The 18918-nt window shown below is 47.4% G+C and overlaps 1 protein-coding gene across 1 annotated transcript in view; it reads right to left on the bottom strand.

Annotated features, from left to right (window-relative positions):
* Positions 1-8248, bottom strand: part of LOC137424973 (caM kinase-like vesicle-associated protein) — a 191823-nt gene extending 183575 nt beyond the window's left edge. The window contains exon 1 of the mRNA XM_068112908.2: positions 8139-8248. The gene's annotated coding sequence lies outside the window, so the exon portion shown is untranslated. The remainder of the gene's footprint in view (positions 1-8138) is intronic.
* Between the last annotated feature and the right edge of the window lie 10670 nt (positions 8249-18918).

Raw genomic sequence — 18918 nt, forward strand, 5'->3', positions numbered from 1 at the left:
GTAAGGTAATCGTTTTAGTCTGTCTGCCTGTCTGGCAGTTATACAAAATTTAAAATTATTCCAAACAGGAAACTTACTGTTTTTAGGAACGTCATAAAGGACACAAACAACAGGCATTAATAACGAATTTAACGTGTTAAGCAACGTGATTTAAAGTCAACAAAGTCATCAACGATGCTAAACTCCCGAAAAAATGGTTTGTTTTGTATTTTCTACAGCCTTTAAAACATTTATTCGATTTAAATTGCATTATATACTTGAACACTGGAACACAAATCACCTTGTTGGCACTTCAAAAACCTCAAGTTTAGCTCAAACCATTACATAATTTTTCACCATGTCGACCAATCGCATTTGTCACTCACGCTCTCAGATTTGGGGAATATCGAGATTCAGACAAAATGGTGGCTCCTAGGAAATATAGGTCTTGCTTGGAAATGCAAAGCAAGAGTTTAAAAGACCCAATTCCCCTGTCCTTTTTCTCAAGACTGAGCAGGGTTAGGTGTTATTTGAACTCTTGAGCTGTACATATGTTTTATACATATATTATCCCCAAACATGTACACACTGGTTTAAAGAGTTGAGCTCATAAGATTATGAATAAATATGAAGTACCACAAAATCACAATACAGAATCCCATTTAATCAAAAATCATCCGTCCACAACTTTTTGAGATATCCTGCTATGTATCGTTTTTGGCCCCATCTCCCAATGGTGAAGAATCACTTTTTAAAACTCTACTAGCCGGATCCGGATCTTCACCAAAATTGAATCGATTCTTCCTTGTCCCACACACAACCTGTCCACCAAGTTCTGTCCCAATCCATTTTAACTTTTTGAGATATCCTGCTATATGTTGGTTTTAGCCATATCACTCAATGGTGAAGAATCACTTTAAAATTAAATAATTCTCATATCCGAATCCATATTCAGATCTTCACCAAAATCGAAAAGATTAGTCCTTGTCACGCACACAACCTCTCCACCAAGTTTCGTCCAAATCCATCGAAAACTTTTTGGGATATCCTGCTATGTGTCGTTTTTGGCCCTATCTCCCAATGGTGAAGAATCACTTTAAAAATTCTACTAGCCGGATCCGAATCTGGATCTTCATCAAAATCTAATAATTTCATCCTTGTCACATACGCTACCTTTGGGTTCAAACCCAGCTGAAGGCACTTGGGCTGGCACAGGATAGCACTAAGCTTTGAGCTGTCTCACCTAGGTTCAAATATTGACCCAGCCGTAAACTATCATGCTGGTGCTTTGTAGGTAAGGCGATGCACAATTGTGTGCGCTGTCCAACCGATGGATGTTAAGCCAGAGTTCCTGTCTAAAAAGCACTCGTCCGTTGGTAGACATTAAATATCCCACTGTGTCTTTCTCGAAGAGTCGGCAAGCTGGCACCCTGAACAAATTACAAATTTACAAGCCATTCCATTTTACAATATTGATAATTATGCTAAATATAACACTATGGCAGCATTGCTGAAGCAGACGAGAGTTAAACAATCTGCTCTGTTGTCATGGTTACATTGCCGTCAGAAAGAATTCACACCCCTGGACCTTTTCACATTTTGTTGTGTTACAACAAGAATTTAAAATGGATTAAATGGACATTTTTTTTGTCACCGATCTACACAAATACCATAATGACAAAGTGAAAACATGTTTTTAGAAATATCTACAAAAAAGAATTGAAAATGAAATACAGAAATATCGAATTTACTAAAGTATGCAATCCCCTGAGTAAATACTTCGTCGAAGCACCTTTGACAGTGATTACAGCTTTGAGTCTTCTTGCGTATGTCTGAATCATTGCACATTTCAATTTGGGGAGTCTTTCCCATTCTTCCTTGCAGATTCGCTCATGTTCTGTCAAGTTGGATGGGAGGTGTCGGTGAACAGCAATCTTCAAAGGCTTTCCACAGATTATCTATGGGATTCATGTCTGGGCTTTGGCTGGGCCACTCAAGGACTTTCAAGTTCTTGTTCTGAAGCCATTCCAGTGTTGCTTTGGCTGTATGCTTGGGGTCATTGCCATGTTGGAACATAAATCTTCACTGCAGTCCAAGGTCTTTTGCACTGAAAAGCAGATTTGCCTGTATTTGGCTCCATTCATTGTTCACTCTATCCTTACAAGTCTCCAAATCACTGCCACTGAAAAGCATCCCCATAGCATGATGCTGCCACCACCATGTTTCACGGTAGGGATGGTGTTAGATGGATGATGAGCTGTGCCCGGCTTCTGCCAGATGTAATGCTTTGCATTCAAGCTAAATAGTTCAATTCTCCTCTCAGAATCTTTTGCCTCATCCTCTGAATCTCAAATGCCTTTTTACAAACTCCAGGTGTGCTGTCATGTGCCTGTCAAGGCTTCCGTCTGGCCACCCCTATAAAACCTAGATTTGTGAAGTGCTGCGGCGATTGTTGCCTTCCAGCAGGTTCCCCCATCTCAAATAACTCTGTAGTTCTGTCAGAGTGGTCATGCGGTTCTTGGTCACCTCCCTGACCAAAGTCTTTCTTGCCCAGTTGCTCAGTTTGGTTGCACGGCCAGCTCTAGGAAGAGTCTGAGAAGTTCCATATTATTTCCATTTCCCAATGATAGAGCTCACTTTGCCCTTGGGAACTTTCAACACTCCAGAAATTGTTTTATACCCTTCCCCAGATCTATGCCTCCTCACATTTCTATCTCGGAGTTCTACGGACAGTTCCTTGGACTCGATTGTAGTTTCTGCTCTAAACATGCACTGTCAACTGTGAGACTTTACATAGAAAGGTGTGTTTCTTTCAAAATCATGTCAAATCAATTGAATTGGTCACAGGTGGACTCCAATCAAGTTGTAGAGACATCTCAAGGATGTTCATAGGAAATTGGATGCACCTGAGCTCAATTTGGAGTGTCATTTAAAAAGGGGTTGAATACTTATTGACTCGAGACATTTCAGATTTTTTTTTTTTTTTTGTAAACATTTCTAAAAAAAACAAAACAAAACAAAAAACCACGTTGACATTATGGGACATTATCCCAATGTGTAGATCAGGGCCAAAATAAAAATCTGTATTTAAACCATTTTAAATTCAGCTGGACAAACATTTATTCAGGTAAAACATTTACCCAATCGATTTATACCATTTTCAATTCAGGTTGTAACAGCAAAATGTAAAAAAGTCAATGGGTGTGAATACTTTATGAAGGCACTATAAATCACCATCCTGTTCATCAAATTCAAATCAGATCATGAAAATACTCGTCCTAAATATTAACTTCACGAACACACCAAGCAATACAAACATGTGTAATTTGATGAACGTGAAAGAGTGCGAGTAGTTTAACCACTGATCCCTGCCTAAGGTAGGGGGTACTGACACCATATTCCGCTCCCAGAGGGAATGGGTATTACCAGTGCGATTAGAACTGGGGATCATACGTCACATCGCTTTTACTTATTAAATTACTGTATGTGCTAAACGAATTTAAAAAGAACCATGAGATTGTTTTATTGCATAATCACTTAACATGGATGTTAACATGGTCCAATGTGTGTATGATTATATTATCACCTTTGGTGATGTTGGTTTGGCATTGGGGAGGGGTATTACATCATTGTTCCCCTTATAAAAACATTTACCCAATCGGATCATATCGATTACCCCACAATGACCACAGTAAAGCGGAATTTACGAAATACAGTTCTGTCTTATCAGCTCTTTCATTTGAGAAAAAAAATAAAAAATACATGTGAGTAACCACTGCACAATCTTTAAATATGTGCTGATCATTTATTATCCCAAATGAATGGCTGCATTCGATTGGCGTATAAATTAGGACCAAGGTTTAACGTCGGATTTAAAACATGCGATTTAAGACGTGATATTTAAAGTGAAGTCATGACGTGGATTTAGAGGCCTGGGATTTAAGGATGAGATTCAAGACACGGAATATAAAATGAGGGATTTAACACATTGGATTTAAGATGTGGGATTTCAGTGGTGAGATCGAAGACATGGGGTTTAGGATGTGGAATTTTAGTGATGGGTTTGAAGACAGGGGATTTAGGATGTGCAGTTATAGAGATGGCTTTAAGACTGGTGGGTTAAAACATGGGGTTCAGTTATAAAGATGGCTTTGAGACTGGTGGTTCAAGATGTGGGATTTATAAGATGTGCAGTTATAGAGATGGCTTTAAGACTGGTGGGTTAAAACATGGGGTTTAATATGTGCAGTTATAGAGATGGCTTTAAGACTGGTGGGTTAAAACATGGGGTTTAAGATGTGCAGTTATAGAGATGGCTTTAAGACTGGTGGGTTAAAACATGGGGTTTAAGATGTGCAGTTATAGAGATGGCTTTAAGACTGGTGGGTTAAAACATGGGGTTTAAGATGTGCAGTTATAGAGATGGCTTTGAGACTGGTGGTTTAAGATGTGGGATTTATAAGATGTGCAGTTATAGAGATGGCTTTAAGACTGGTGGGTTAAAACATGGGGTTCAGTTATAAAGATGGCTTTGAGACTGGTGGTTCAAGATGTGGGATTTATAAGATGTGCAGTTATAGAGATGGCTTTAAGACTGGTGGGTTAAAACATGGGGTTTAAGATGTGCAGTTATAGAGATGGCTTTGAGACTGGTGGTTTAAGATGTGGGATTTATAAGATGTGCAGTTATAGAGATGGCTTTAAGACTGGTGGGTTAAAACATGGGGTTTAAGATGTGCAGTTATAAAGATGGCTTTGAGACTGGTGGTTTAAGATGTGGGATTTATAAGATGTGCAGTTATAGAGATGGCTTTAAGACTGGTAGGTTAAAACATGGGGTTTAATATGTGCAGTTATAAAGATGGCTTTAAGATTGGTGGGTTAAAACATGGGGTTTAAGATGTGCAGTCATCGAGATGGCTTTGAGACTGGTGGTTTAAGATGTAGGATTTATAAGATGTGCAGTTAGAGATGGCTTTTAAGCTGGTGGTTTAAGACATGGGGTTTAAGATATGTAGTACAAGATGTGCGATTTTAGTGATGTGATTTAGGACTGGTGGTTTAAGATGTGGGATTTAAGATGTGCAGTTTATATAGATGGCTTTAAGACTGGTGTTTTAAGACATGGGGTTTAAGACATGTGGTTTAAGACATGTGGTTTAAGACATGGGGTTTAATACATGGGGTTTAGGACATGGGGTTTAAGACATGGGGTTTAAGACATGGGGTTTAAGACATGGGGTTTGAGACATGGGGTTTGAGACATGGGGTTTAAGACATGTGGTTTAATACATGGGGTTTAGGACATGGGGTTTAAGACATGGGGTTTAAGACATGGGGTTTAAGACATGGGGTTTAAGACATGGGGTTTAAGACATGGGGTTTAAGATGTGGGATTTTAGTGATGTGATTCTAGACAGGGGGTATAAGATGTGGGATTTTAGTGAAGTGATTGAAGACAGGGATTTAAGATGTGGGATGTTAGTTATGTGATTCAAGGCAGGGGGTTTAATATGTGGGATTTGAATGATGTGATTCAAGACAGGGGGTATAAGATGTGGGATTTTAGTGAAGTGATTCAATACAGGGGGTTTAATATGTGCAATGTTAGTGATGTGATTCAAGACAGGGGGTATAAGATGCGGGATTTTAGTGATGTGATTCAATACATGGGGTATAAGATGTGGGATTTTAGTGATGTGATTCAAGACAGGGGGTATAAGATGTGGGATTTTAGTGATGTGATTCAATACATGGAGTATAAGATGTGGGATTTTAGTGATGTGATTCAATACATGGGGTATAGGATGTGGGATTTTAGTGATGTGATTCAATACATGGGGTTTAAGATGTGGGATTTTAGTGATGTGATTCAAGACAGGGGGTATAACATGTGGGATTTTAGTGATGTGATTTTTGACCGTGAGTTTAAGATGTGGGATTTTAGTGATGTGATTCAATACATGGGGTATAAGATGTGGGATTTTAGTGATGTGATTTTTGACCGTGAGTTTAAGATGTGGGATTTTAGTGATGTGATTCAATACATGGGGTATAAGATGTGGGATTTTAGTGATGTGATTTTTGACCGTGAGTTTAAGATGTGGGATTTCAGTGATGTGATTCAATACCTGGGGTTTAAGATGTGGGATTTTAGTGATGCCATTCAAGACAGGCAGTTTAAGATGTGGAATTTTAGTGATGTGATTCAATACATGGGGTATAAGGTGTGGGATTTTAGTGATGTGATTTTTGACCATGAGTTTAAGATGTGGGATTTTAGTGATGTGATTCAAGACAGGGGGTATAAGATGTGGGATTTTAGTGATGTGATTCAATACATGGGGTATAAGATGTGGGATTTTAGTGATGTGATTCAATACATGGGGTATAAGATGTGGGATTTTAGTGATGTGATTCAATACATGGGGTATAAGATGTGGGATTTTAGTGATGTGATTCAATACATGGGGTATAAGATGTGGGATTTTAGTGATGTGATTCAAGACAGGGGGTATAAGATGTGGGATTTTAGTGATGTGATTCAATACATGGGGTATAAGATGTGGGATTTTAGTGATGTGATTCAATACATGGGGTATAAGATGTGGGATTTTAGTGATGTGATTTTTGACCGTGAGTTTAAGATGTGGGATTTTAGTGATGTGATTCAATACATGGGGTATAAGATGTGGGATTTTAGTGATGTGATTTTTGACCGTGAGTTTAAGATGTGGGATTTTAGTGATGTGATTCAATACATGGGGTATAAGATGTGGGATTTTAGTGATGTGATTCAATACATGGGGTATAAGATGTGGGATTTTAGTGATGTGATTTTTGACCTTGAGTTTAAGATGTGGGATTTTAGTGATGTGATTTTTGACCGTGAGTTTAAGATGTGTGATTTCAGTGATGTGATTCAATACCTGGGGTTTAAGATGTGGGATTTTAGTGATGCCATTCAAGACAGGCAGTTTAAGATGTGGAATTTTAGTGATGTGATTCAATACATGGGGTATAAGATGTGGGATTTTAGTGATGTGATTTTTGACCGTGAGTTTAAGATGTGGGATTTTAGTGATGTGATTCAAGACAGGGGGTATAAGATGTGGGATTTTAGTGATGTGATTTTTGACCGTGAGTTTAAGATGTGGGATTTTAGTGATGTCATTCAAGACAGGCAGTTTAAGATGTGGAATTTTAGTGATGTGATTCAATACATGGGGTATAAGATGTGGGATTTTAGTGATGTGATTTTTGACCGTGAGTTTAAGATGTGGGATTTTAGTGATGTGATTCAAGACAGGGGGTATAAGATGTGGGATTTTAGTGATGTGATTTTTGACCGTGAGTTTAAGATGTGGGATTTTAGTGATGTCATTCAAGACAGGCAGTTTAAGATGTGGAATTTTAGTGATGTGATTCAATACATGGGGTATAAGATGTGGGATTTTAGTGATGTGATTTTTGACCGTTAGTTTAAGATGTGGGATTTCAGTGATGTCATTCAAGACATACGGTTTAAGATGTGGGATTTCAGTGATGTCATTCAAGACAGGGGGTTTAAGGCGTGGGGTTTAAGAAATGGGGTTTAATATGTGTGGTTATAGAGATGGCTTTAAGACTGGTCATTCAACACATGGCATTTAAGACATGGGATTCACCGATGGCATTTAAGACATGACGTTTAAGATATACAGTTTCAGAGACGTTTTTAAGACAGGTGGATAATGGATTAAGACATGGGATGTAATCTAATGAGTTTAAAACAAGCGACCGTTGTGATGGGATTTAAGACATGTGGTTTAAGACACTGTATTTTCATGATGACATTCAAAACGCGGGATTTAAGAGACGCGGTAGTAGAGATGGCTTCAAGATGAGATTGCAACGATAGGATTTAAGACATCGGATTTTGTGCTAAGGATGATGTGGGATCGAAGGCGCCAAACAAATGCACAAACGGCGCGAGGAGCCTTGAGCCCGCGTGCTCAGCGTGCGCGCACACATATCACATGCAGGGCAATCCAGAGCCCGGGGCTCCAACAACAAGCGATCAGCTACCTTCGCTCCACGTTCGCTCACTTGCGCACCTCGCTCGTTCACTTGCGCACCTCGCTCGTTCACTTTTGCTCACCGTGCGGAATGCAACTCACCTGTGTTTTGGAGGAGAGTCGGTGGCGAAGAAGAGATGAGCGGAGCACGCGATGCGGAGCGCTTGCTGGGATTAGCAAAACGAGCTCAGTTTGGGCGGCGCATCACCCCCACCCCCTCCACCTCAACCCCCCCGCCCCCCCCCCCCCACAACCTTTTCTATTTCCCCCTTACTCTCTTATAATGTATGGACGAGCAGAAAACCAAGAGAGCTTTTTCAGATGGATTTATCTTGTCGTTTGAGATAACTATAGGCACGTGTAGAAAAGAGAGGGACCAAGTTTTGTCGGATTGTGTCATCATTATGCGGAGTGCGCAATTGTGAGTGTCGCGACTACAATTACAGCTACAGACGTATCAATATTTTTGGGTGCGTTTTCTTTTTGTTGCTGCCGAGTTATATAGTGATAGGCACGTATTTATCACCATCTTGTAAAAATAGGGCATGTGTCGTGTGCCACCACAACCACCACAACCACCACCACCACCACCACCACTCATCACTTAAATATTTAATACATTGGTATGATACACTTCAATTGGAAAACAAACTATTTTATAAATTCCTCTAAATCAGCGCCTGATCACAATTTTACAATGATTTTGATTCATCAATATTGTTGTCATATTTGTACACATCAGCCATTATTTTGTGGACGTTCAATATCCCACGGTGTCCTTCGTGAAGAGTATGCGAGCTATCGCCTGCATCCTGAACAAATTACAAAATCCCTGCCCTAACCTACAGACGGTATTGTATCAGCAGCACAGCCAATGATCATACCCTGCAACCTTCGCTGCATACCAAAGAAGAAGAAGAATGCAAGCAAATCTTCGTCAAGTCAGGAATTCTGAGAAATCTTTCAGATGTACATATTTTCAGAGGAAATAGCCAACTCCATAATGCTGTTGAATATTTTTTGTACCGAGATACCAAGGAAGGTGAACAATTGGGAAGAGGGGAAACAATTGCCATTCATCGAATGAAACATTAGACTCGGAGTCTGCGACGACTCGGATGGCATCGGCACCCTTGCACATCGTCTTTTTATAAACGAAGTTATAGATTCCATTATTGCAGTTGGCATCGAAAAGCAATGCCCAAAGAAACAGCATGAGCACGAATAGAGAAAGCTGCAGGCAGGCAAAGGGAGAAGGGTTGGCGGGAATAACAATAAAAAACAAAACAAAGCTCATTGGTAGGTATAGTGAGATGACGTCACATGGTGAGTCAAACTCATGGAATCGCGCACTGCAGGCTGTACATCTCAATACATCTCTTCCCAAACTCTTTCAAGATCCCTGATGAGAAGTTTGCACTCGGGTCGTTCACCCTGCGCAATCTGCTTCCACGATCTCAGCAGGAAACTAGAACGGCACTCGGTAGAGAGCAAACCTCGGCCTGGTGAACAGTTTATGTTTTGTATCCCACGGATAGGCCGGATCTGGATTCGGACCTGAAACAAAATCGAATCGGCTTGTTCTTGTCACCTAACCAACTCGTCCACCTAGTTAAGTCATAACTAGTCCATAACTTTTTTAAATATCATGTTGTATATCGCTTTTCACCTGATCTCTTAATGGTGAAGGATTATTTAAAAATCAAATAATTCTTGCAGCCGAATCCATATTCAGATCTTCACCAAAATCGAATCGAATCGTCCTTGTCAGACACCCAACGGGTCCACCAAGTTTCGTCCAAATCCATCCACAACTTTTTGAGATATCCTGCTATATATCATTTTTGGCCATATCACTCAATGGTGAAGAGTCATTTAAAAAATTCTACTGGCTGGATCCGGATCAGAATTTTCACCAAAATTGAATCGTTTCTTCCATGTCACACACACAACATGTCCAACAAGTTTCGTCCAAATCCATCCATAGCTTTTTGTGATATCCTGCTATGTATCGTTTTTAGCCCCGTCTCCCAATGGTGAAGAATCACTTAAATAATTAAATAACTCTCAAATCCGAATCCATATTCAGATCTTCACCAAAATCGAACCTGTTTGTCCTTGTGAGACACACAACCTCTCCACCAAGTTTCGTCCAAATCCATCCACAACTTTTTGAGATATCCTGCTATATATCATTTTTGGCCATATCACTCAATGGTGAAGAGTCATTTAAAAAATTCTACTGGCTGGATCCGGATCAGAATTTTCACCAAAATTGAATCGTTTCTTCCATGTCACACACACAACCTGTCCAACAAGTTTCGTCCAAATCCATCCATAGCTTTTTGTGATATCCTGCTATGTATCGTTTTTAGCCCGATCTCCCAAAGGTGAAGAATCACTTAAATAATTAAATAACTCTCAAATCCGAATCCATATTCAGATCTCTTCACCAAAATCGAACCTGTTTGTCCTTGTGAGACACACAACCTCTCCACCAAGTTTCGTCCAAATCCGTCCACACCTTTTTGAGATATCCTGCTATGTATTGTTTTTGGCCCAATCTCCAAATGGTGAAGAATCACTTTAAAAATTCTCGTATCCGGATCCGAATCCGGATCTTCACCAAAATCTAATCATTTCGTCCTTGTCACATACACTACCTCTCTGCCAAATTTCGTCTGAATCCGTCCACAACTATTTGAGATATCTTGTTCACAAACGGACAGACAGGGGTGAAAGCATAACCTCCATCCACCTTTGGTGGCGGAGGTAATAAATGATGACACCATGTGCTGCTTTACAAACCGTCAGCAAATCGTATGCGAACGTCCTCACCTCCAGATCGCATGAATTAAACGATGAAAACCATACCTCGTGAGTCCTTATCCTTAATGCTCACCTCCAAGCCCACTGGTACCTCAAAATCCTTATCATTACAGTGCCCCTGCACATAATGGTTGGGAATTTGGCCAGAATGGCGACAATGGCCTACTCTTTGCGAAACACACCGTGGTATCTCCAACACGAGACTCAAAAACCGGAGGTGATGTAAAGACCACCAGCTAATCGGACCCCGGACGGACCCCAGATATACATATTGAAACATTCTGCCTGTGAAACAACAGTTTCTAATCGATTTGGGAATCAAATGCAAACCAGATAGATCAGAGGTGTGCTACCTCCACACCATCCTGTTTGAGGTAGTAACGGATGCACTTAAGGGACAGTGAACCATTTTGTATGAATCTGGACAAATGAAGTTGATTTTTTTTTACGGCGTAGCCCATAGAGCAAAGTCGTATAGAACAGTCTTTGTCTGTCCGTATCTGCATATGTCCATATGTGTGGATGTATGTATTGTTACGGGCGTCGAGGATGAGGACCTGAGTACCAAAGTCACTCCCGACTAAGTGTGTTATAGGGTGACTAATGTCAGCGACCCTAAGTCCTATCCCCAACCCGCCAGGCCGAGGCCCACAAGCTGGCCGTGTGGTTTTTGGAAGCTTGAACTTTTGGTTTAGTGCAAGGAGTTTAAACTGCCACACTGGCAGCTCAGGGGAGCTTGCAACCCGATCCGAAAAAGGTCAATCAAACAAAATGAAATACAATCAATTTACTTCAAATAATGCAAAACGATACAATAATCAAATCGTATAAGTACAAGTATGACAGACTTAATTAATTAATAATGACAGACGGAAACAATTAACACAGGCCACATACAACCGATACGAAAGGCTGACACAACATCCACACACAACACTCTATCTAACCCAGGGAAAGGAAGGTAAGCAAATTAATAAAAGAATATTTGCAGGGAATTGAAATAAAACGGGATATGATGGTTATGGAAATGGAGTGGGGTTCAGGCCTGTTTGAAGAGCAGCTTCATCAACGTTTGTCAGAGCGGGCTTGGCGGGAACAAAGGTTCATCAACGGTCTGCAATCCCTTTCTCCTTTGATCTCTTTCCTTTCATTAACCTCCTTCATTCAACACAGAAAATCCCCCAGGAAGTCATCGAGGTCGACTCCTTGATATAGCACACGCTGAGCCCGTTCACAGCATGAAGCATGGATCGCTTTTTCACCACCCCAAAGAAGAGCCTTTTTCCACACAATATGCGCTCCTCCTTTTTGTCCACCTCCACCTTCATGCACAATTAATGTCCACCTTCTGCACAATTAATCCTTCAGAAAGTTCATAGAGGTCGAGTCTCTCACACCAACAAGCTCACCGAAGCCGTTCACACCACGAGCAAGGACCACTTTTTTTTTTTACCACGCCGTCAAGAGCCGCTCTTCTTCTTCTCTTTATCCTTTTCCCACACTTTCTTGCTGGAAAGAAAAAGGGTTGAATCCTTCCCAAAGCTGTTTTGGTGCAACACCACCAACAGTCAAAATCACGTGGCGTAAAGGGAGTGGATATGGGGTAAACTTTAAGTAAAAGGAAAAATAAATACGAAAAGGTCCTATTTGGGGATCCACAGCTGAACTGGCACTTCTTTGCAATACACCCTAAACAACACGACTCCTAAATGATTGACATTCCCACAAACGTAACATTATGTATGTATGTCCCTTACCAACGTACACCAATCAGAGCTGGGGATGATGTCACAATTGTCACATGACAGGGGTGACGTGATGTGATTAAGTATGCGATGTTTAGGGGCGGATCCAGGGGTAGGAGGTGCAGGGGGTGCGCACCCCCCCCCCCCCTACGACCCAGGATGAGGGTTCAGGGGGTGTGCACCCCCTGTCATGAAATTCTGTCCAACGTCTGAACCCAGGTGTCATGCGGCTTTTGCCCGCTACGCGGCCGTTTTAAGAACTCGGTCATTCAGCGCTATGATCATACCTGAGACATTAACTGTATGCTATGCTGGTGCATAACTAGATGGGACGTACCACCACTTCGTTACAGCTTGCTTGTGCTCATCTGTAAACTCATTACTAGTTCAGATGTATGCTGATTATTGATATGATGTTCGCTGGTTCTCTTTACAGGTATTGTTAGGGATCGAATGATATTAAACTCATGATCTGAGCCAATGTTGTAACTCTGATTCTTACATTCTTACAACAATTAATGTCATTCGTCTCTTGTCCTGATCGACCACGATGACTCATAAGCTGATACTCGTCCCGATTTTCGGAGCGGATCCACAAGCCCTGGACTCGGCGGCCCAGCTGCAGCACTGGCTTCGACTGTTGACAAGTTACCTCGGAGCCCAAGCTGAACTCAAGGATGAGACGAAGCTCGCGGTGCTTAACTCACGCGTCTCACATTCTGTTTATCAGTACATCTCTCAGTGCGTCACGTATGATACGGCTGAAGCGGCACTACGCCGGATCTACATCAAGACACGAAGCGCGGTCTACACCCGGTATTTGCTCTCCTCACGACGGCAGGACCCTTCGGAATCCATCAATCACTTCGTTCAGGATCTTCGCCGATTAGCGAAGGACTGTACAGGTGAACCTAGATCCCACGAACAGGTCTGTGATGATTTAATGAGAGATGCTGTGGATGCTGCGCACACACAACTCGATTGCCAGAGAGGTAGGCCACAACGCGTTTGTATAAACAAAGAGTCTTTATTCCAAAGCTCGTACTGCAGCACTGAGCGGGCTCGAGCCTCGAGCTTAGAGCCCGCATATATATCCCGAGGCCACGCCTAGTCCCCGGGCGTGGCCGATCAGTCGATAGGCGGGGCATGCATCCAGTTCCCCGCCTGGACGTTCGCGCCACCTGCTGGTGCGCTGAATTCGTGTCCCTTGTGTCCGCCACACGCGCCCCCCCAGAATTTCCGCGCACCTGAAGGGTGAGTTTGCGGGGAAGCCGGATAACCCGGCCGAAACGCCCCCTGGCGATGGGTGCCGGTCTGGGGGGTGGCGGGGCTGGGGGTGCCGGGGGGCTGACCGCCGGGGGGCGGCCTCGACGCGGAGGCAGAGCTGCTTGCGGGGGGTGGTCCAGATCGAGGTGGGCCGGCTTGAGGCGGTCCACGGAGATGCGATCCGGGGCACCGTCGATGTCGATGGTGAAAAATTTGTCCCCGGTCTCCAGCACGCGGAAGGGCCCGTCGTACGGGGGCCGTAGCGGTGCCCGGTGGGCGTCGTGCTGGACGAAGACGTACTTCGCCGTGCGAAGCTCCAGGGCGACGTGGGAAGGCGGGCAACCGTGGTGTGCCATCGGCACCGGGGCGAACCTCTGGGTGGTCTCCTGAAGGGCGGAGCGCTGTTGCGCCGCGGACCAAGGAGCCGTGGAGTCGGGAATAAATTCACCCGGTACCCACAGTGGTTTCCCGAAGACCAGCTCCGCCGAGGACGCGCGCAGGTCGTCCTTGGGCGCCGTCCTGATGCCCAGCAGGACCCAGGGGAGTCTGTCGACCCAACCGCCATCGCGGAGGCTGGCCCGGAGCGCGGCCTTCATTGAGCGATGAAAGCGCTCGCACAGGCCATTGGCCTGGGGGTGGTAGGCCGTGGTGCGGTGTAGTGTCACCCCGAGCCCTTGCGCCACCGCGGCCCAGAGCTCCGAGGTGAACTGGGGGCCGCGGTCGGACGAGATGTCCGAGGGGGCACCGAACCGGGCAACCCAAGTGGCGATGAAGGCCTGCGCCACATCAGCTGCAGACGTCGCCGCCAATGGGACGGCCTCCGGCCACCGTGTGGTGCGGTCCACCATGGTGATGAGGTGGGTGAACCCCCGCGAGGGGGGCAGAGGTCCCACCAAGTCGACGTGCACATGGTCGAACCGACGCTCGGGCACCGCAAACGGGGCAAACGGGGCCTGGGTGTGGCGGTGGACCTTTGCGCGCTGGCATGCGAGGCACGTCCTAGCCCAGTCGCGGACGTCCTTCCAGAGGCCGTGCCAGACGAACTTCGCCCCGATGAGCTTCTGGGATGCCTTCATGCCCGGGTGGGACAGGCCGTGGATGGCGTCGAAAACTGGGCGCCGCCAGCCAGCGGGCACGATGGGGCGAGGCCGGCCGAGGGAGACGTCGCATAGGAGGGCCGCACCCGCGGCGTCGAACGGCACCTCGGTGACGCGGGGGCCCGTGACAGTGGTCCGCAAGGCCTGGACGCCGGGGTCGGCGGTCTGGGCCTCCGCCATCCGGGCATAGTCGACCCCGAGGTGGACCGCGAGCACGATGGACCGGGAAAGGCAATCCGCCTTTGTGGTTGTGGTTGTCCTTACCCGCCACGTGACGGATGTCCATCGTGTACTCGGACATGGCAGAGAGGTGACGCTGCTGCCGTGCCGACCATGGCTCGGCGACCTTGGCCATCGCGAACACAAGGGGCTTGTGGTCGACGAAAGCCGTGAACGGGCGGCCCTCCAGCAGATGGCGGAAGTGTCGGACCGCCAGGTGGAGCCCGAGCAGCTCGTGGTCGAAGGTGCTATAGCGGCGTTCGTGCGGGCGAAGCTGCCGGCTAGAAAACGCCAGCGGTTGCCAAGCACCACGCACCCACTGCTCGTGCACCGCGCCCACCGCGTAGTCCGACGCGTCGGTGGTGAGGGCGATCGGTGCATCGGGCACCGGGTGCGGCAGCATGGTGGCGTCGGCCAGGGCCAGCTTTGTGCCCGCAAATGCCGCGGTCATCGGCGCCGACCAGCGATGTCACCTTTGCCCGGCTTGCCCCGGAGGGCCTTGTACAAGGGGCGGAGGAGCTGGGCGACGTGGGGCACGAAGCGGTGGTACAGATTTACCATGCCCAGGAACTCCTGGAGCCCCTTGATCATGCGGGGCCGTGGGAAATCCCTGACCGCCTCCACCTTGGCCGGTAAAGGGACGGCCCCGTGCCTGGTGATGCGGTGCCCCAAGAAGTCGATGGTGGGGACGCCGAAACGGCACTTGGCGGGGTTGATGATTAGGCCATGCTGGCCCAGGCGTTCAAAGAGCGTGCGGAGGTGGAGCAGGTGCTCCTCCCGGGACGCGCTCACGACCAGGATGTCGTCCAGGTAGACAAACAGGAAAGGTAAGTCGCGCAAGACGCTGTCCATAAGCCGTTGGAACACCTGGGCCGCATTCTTCAACCCGAAAGGCATCCTCAGGAACTCGAAGAGGCCGAAAGGGGTAATGACGGCCGTCTTCGGGACGTCGTCCGGTTGGACGGGGACCTGGTGGTAGCCCCGGATGAGGTCCACCTTGGAAAACACGGTCGTGTTTGCCAACCGGGCGGAAAAGTCCTGGATGTGCGGGACCGGGTTGCGGTCGGGGGTGGTGGCATCATTGAGCCGGCGATAGTCCCCGCATGGCCGCCATCCTCCGCCAGGCTTCGGCACAATGTGCAGAGGAGAAGCCCAAGCGCTGTTGGAGCGCCGTACGATCCCCAGCCGCTCCAGCATGGCGAACTCCGCTTTCGCCACCGCGAGCTTCGTGGGCTCGAGTCGGCGTGCCCGGGCATAGAACGGCGGCCCGACCGTGGGGTTATGGTGCTCCACCCCGTGTTTAACGGCCACCACTGAGAAGGTGGGCCGTGTGAGGGCTGGGAAACTGGCGAGGAGGCGGGTAAAGTCGTCCGCTGCCGGAAGCGTGCAAACTAAACTCGCCGGGACGGAACCCTCCAGCAAGCCGCTTGGCAAGCCACTCGGTGAGCCGCTCAGTGAGCCGCTCAACAAGCCGCTCAGCGAACAAGCGAGCGAGCTGAAGGTTTCGGCCTGGATGAGCCGTCTGCGCTTCACGTCGACCAACAGCCCATTCGCACATAGGAAGTCCGCACCGAACAGTGCCATTGGCACACTGGCAGTCACGAACGACCATTGAAAGCACTGCCCTCCGAACCGCAGGGAGAGGCAACGCTTCCCGAATGTGTGGATGGGTGTACCGTTGGCGGCAAGCAAAGCGGGGCCCCGGCCCGCGGTTTGCTTGTCGGACGTGGAGGCGGGGAGGACGCTTACCTGTGCTCCTGAATCGCAAAGGAAACGGTGCCCGGACAAGGTGTCCGTGATGAAAAGGAGGCTGCCGGAATGGCCGACGCTCATGGCCGCAAGTGAGTGCCGGTCGTTTCCCGACCCATCAAAAGAGCACGGCGGGCGACACGTTTTAGCCTGGCGGCCGAACCTGGCATGGTAGTAGCACCAGGTTTGCGGCGGTAACGGCCGCGGCGGCCGTGCCGGCGGCGGTGGTGGTGGCGGCGGCGGTAGTGGACGGGGCGTAGCAGTGGCCACGAGGGAAGTCGGGAGCGCTGGAGCCTCCGCGCCGGGATCCACTACGGCAGCACCGTACACCGACCGTATGTCGCAGGCTGCGAAATACTTGTCGGCCTCTACCGCCAGGGCGCGGGGTTCCTTTATTTTGGAACCGGCCAGCGCGAGGCGTACCTGTGCAGGTAGCTGGCATAGGAAAAGCGCCCGGAATAAGAAATCCGGGGGCTGGTCTCCGAGCAGGGATCGCATGGAATCCATCCGGACGGATGGTCGTGTGTCGCCAAGGGCGGGAAGGTCCAGGAGGCGGTCGGCCCATTCGATCTCCGTGAGGCCGAACGTGGCGATGAGGAGACGTTTGAGCGCCTCGTACTTGTTGTCGCCCGGTGGGCGCCGAAGGATGGACACGACTCGGGCGGCAGTGCCGGGCCCTGGGGCGGCGACCATGTGGTATTGTGGTAGTACCGGGTCTCGTCCGCCGTTATGCCTCGGAGGTGGAATTGAGCTTCGGCTTGCAAAAACCAAATGTCGGCGTGCGCTTCCCAAAACTCGGGGAGTTGGACTGCGACGGCGTTGGTAGCCATGGCGCGTTCGGTGGTCAGCAACGGCTGAACCAATCGGGGTCACCAGTGTGGATGCTGCGCACACACAACTCGATTGCCAGAGAGGTAGGCCACAACGCGTTTGTATAACAAAGAGTCTTTATTCCAAAGCTTGTACTGCAGTACTGAGCGGGCTCGAGCTTAGAGCCCGCATATATATCCCGAGGCCACGCCTAATCCCTGGGCGTGGCCGATCGGTCGATAGGCGGGGCATGCATTCCAGTTCCCCGCCTGGACGTTCGCGCCACCTGCCGGTGCGCTGAATTCGTGTCCCTTGTGTCCGCCACAATGCTTTTGTTTCCGGGGTATACTCACCTATGATATGTCAAAGATTGCTAGAGACGGCCGATTTAACTCTTGAGACTGCTCATAAGAATGCGCTCATTTACGACGAGGCCCGAAGACAATCTGAGGCATACGATCGTCACGATCGTCCGTACGTCACTGCGGGGCTAACCGGTGAGCGACCGGAGAGGGCTGCTGCAGCAGAGCGAGCGGATGCTGAACCTCCGCTGGAATCGGGGACAATGGACACTCTCGAGGCTTCGGGCCCGAGCGTGACCGCCGCAGCTGCCACGACCCCATCTGCCGGGGGTACCGGAAAGTGCTATTTTTGTGGATCCTGTATGGCAAGAGGATATAATGCTATGGGCCTGAAGGGTTGTCTCTGAGGTTTGTGAATCATGTACTTTGAAGGTTTGTAGAGGGGGGGGGGGGCTGCATGTTGTTGAGAGAGAGGGACAGAGAGAGAGAGAGAGAAAGAGAGAGAGAGAGAGAGAGAGAGAGAGACAGAGAGAAGAGACAGGGACAAGAGGGAAAGGATCGGTCCATGGCGACCGATCGGCACTTGGCACATGTGCTGCCCTGAGGAATCCGGATGGCAAAATCCTGCGTCCTGGATGATCCTGCATCCTCGCAGGATTGTCGTACGTTGGTCTACTATTGTAGGATCGTGGACCATCGTAGACCATCTTTTGAACATTTCAAAAGATGATTTTCCAACCTCCGATGGCCACAAAATCGTACGTTGATACAGGATGGGCTCCACAATGCTCCACGATCCTACCATCGTAGACCATCGTATACCGACGCAGGCTCTATGGGACACACAGGGAATTACCAGCAAGCT

The sequence above is a fragment of the Myxine glutinosa genome, chromosome 4 (assembly GCF_964187855.1).
Source record: "Myxine glutinosa chromosome 4, kmMyxGlut1.1, whole genome shotgun sequence".
NCBI classification, from domain to species: domain Eukaryota; kingdom Metazoa; phylum Chordata; class Myxini; order Myxiniformes; family Myxinidae; genus Myxine; species Myxine glutinosa.